Below are 2,978 nucleotides of genomic sequence, written 5' to 3' on the forward strand. Positions count from 1 at the left end.
GCGATTTAAATCCGGAAAAATAGTTTCATTTTCTATGTGTAACAATCGCGAAAACCTAAGAACTCGATATTATTGCATTGGTTACTAACAATCATCATCAACAGTATACACGCATCCACTGCTGAATATAAGCCTCCCCCTGAGCACGCCAACTCCCCCGGTCCTATGCCGCTCGCATCCAGCCGCTCCATTAATAATTAAAACAAAACAATATAGTTGTTTATTTTGCAAATTTTACAGCTTTTCATTTTAATTATGATTTGTGGTCGAATTTATTTTCTCAAAAGAATTGTACATTCACTTAAATGAGAAACTTAAATATAGTAACATTACATAAGCTATAAACACAGTACGCCGTACGACAAGCGCTAAATGCATAAAATCTATGTAATACAAATATGATATTTTTTAAGAGGTGGAAGTTTTGACTCAACCAACATATCATACTGGACAAGAGTATCGTGCTTTCGCGCAAGCGTAGTCTACTCAGACCGGCAATAAATAGATGTATCAAGAAAAGTACATTCTTTAACTACACACCTAAATATCCAATTACAAAGTTTGACAGATTACAATTAATTATTAACTTTACATATAAAACGAATGCCAAACCTAACTTAAACTAAACTCATAACTAAAACATGCTTTAATAAGTTCAGTTTCAAAGAGCCAAGCGACGATGCGTGTATGTATGCTCTGTTTGTTTGTTTTTAGCTTAAAATTGGGGTGCTTCTTCGAAGAACCAATAGGCGTCTACGTTGCGTTTACCGAAATTCATTGTTTAATTAATATTCAGGACGTACCCTTAGCATAATAAAGTTAAGTGTGATCATACGTCATAAATGTTTTTATCATACGAATGTCATAATACAGTGTGTAATCGTTAAGTGCGCCCAGGTGATTATTCAATAAATATAAGAGATATCAAAAGATTTAAACTGATATAGAAGGTACGTTACCTAATAAGTAAATTGACATCACCACCACCATCACCATTTGACCAACTTCTGCTCTCCCGATTTTTTTCGTCTCATGCAATGATCCTTTGACTGAGTCGATCAGCACTAAAAAAGACTCGGCTACGACAAGTGCAATTAGTTAGAAATATTGTCATTATTATATTGTATGTATGTTAGTCCTTAAGGTATATAAGGCGTATAAGGTACATACGGTATATAAGGTATATAACTGCCTCAGTGGCCGTACGGTTACCATGCTGAACTGCCACGCAGAGGTCCCAGGTTCGATTCCCGGGCCGGGAGAAATATTTGTACGGCCTACATTATTTCTCTCGTGAGTTTGGGTGTAATTTGTGGTTGTCTATGCCCATGGCACTCGCAACACAGGGTTTCCCTATGTTGAGTGTGTGCGTTATATTATTATTACTTTCGATATCAGTTTAAAGCTTTTTGTTATCTCTTATATTTATGGAATAATCGCCTAGGCACACTTAATGATTATACCCTGTATACATGATACAAACTACATGAAACAAATTATGTATTGTGAAATTGTTATCGATTAATTCCGTTAGCAGAATCGTCATTTTCCTGATGTGGCTCTATTTTTTATTTTATGTTATTGAATGTACAAAACAGTTTTGATTCAGTGGAACATAATTGAGATACAATTTAGGACTTAAATTGAATAAACTTAATTCTTCAACATACACCGTTATTATACAATTCAAACAAATTTGAATAAAGACTAACCCTATTAATTTAACAATATTAATGAGAAAGAAAGAAAGAAAGAAATTTATTCCGAAAATAAACTACAGCACAGTACATTCACGTTTTATTATTTAACATATAATAATACAATATAATTAGACGCTACTTATTAATAAATAATTCGATTAATTAATTAAAATAATTGGTTGTAAATTAGTAGGAATGCTACGAAGACTGTCGTCGGAAACATCAATGAGACCTCCATTATTAGTTTAACTACCTCCGTGGCCGAACGGTTATCTGCCACGCAGAGGTCCTAGGTTCGATTCCCGGGTCGGGAGAAATATTTGTATGGCTTACATTTATTTCTCTCGTGAGTTTGAGTGTAATTTATGGTTATCAATATGTGTGTGTCTATGGCACCCACGACACAGGGTTTCCCTAGTGCGGGGCTATGTTGGGTGTGTGTGTTATTATTATAATTATAGTTAGATCTTATTATACCAAGGGTTTAATAGCTTTTCATTTGGCTGCCTACCAAATAAAATGTGGGTTATTCATATCCAGCGCACTGTAGTTGGCACTCCAGTTCTGTAGCGAAGTTATTTGTTTCTTTCGGCGCGCCGCAGTGGTTGGCGAACCTTATGACTACGCATTTTTTTACGATTCTAGCGTACCGCCATCTGAAAATGAAAAAGGCTGTATACTCTGTGCTACATTGCCTTAAGCACTTAAAGATATTTACTTTTCTTCGTTTACATCAAAGGTTCTCAAACTTTTTGTCTCGTAGGACACGAGCCAATTTTTTTATATTTTGCGTAGACTCCCTGCCTTTCTAACATGATTATTTTACGAATATATTAACTTCAAATGTGTTTTTGACAGCCAGCTTACCAAAGTTAGTAGCAACACAGTGATACTCACTTTGGTAAGATTAATTGTAGCGTGAGAAACTTTATGAAAAGAAACACATGTTGAGTTTTACGCATTTATCTAACCAAATACATCGGGCGCGCTATAAGTTTCCGGAACTGGCCACTTACTGGCTCAAAAAACGGATCGCGTCACTTGGTCCAATGCCATGCTTACCAGATTCAACGAAGGGGCATAAAATCTGGTCGATCCCAAAACAAAGCAGCAAATGAGCGTATGGGTCTTTCGAGATGAGCCGAAACCGACCAAAGTCGCGCGTGCAAAATGCCTCTAAGTGGAAGATTGCTTCTTTTTTAAATAAAACTGGACACGTGGCTACTGTTGCTTTGGAGAATCGTTGTACCGTGAATAGTGATTGGTACACAACCATTT

This window comes from Hyposmocoma kahamanoa, unplaced genomic scaffold (assembly GCF_003589595.1).
Source record: "Hyposmocoma kahamanoa isolate Upper Pololo Valley unplaced genomic scaffold, ASM358959v1 63, whole genome shotgun sequence".
In the NCBI taxonomy this organism is placed as follows: domain Eukaryota; kingdom Metazoa; phylum Arthropoda; class Insecta; order Lepidoptera; family Cosmopterigidae; genus Hyposmocoma; species Hyposmocoma kahamanoa.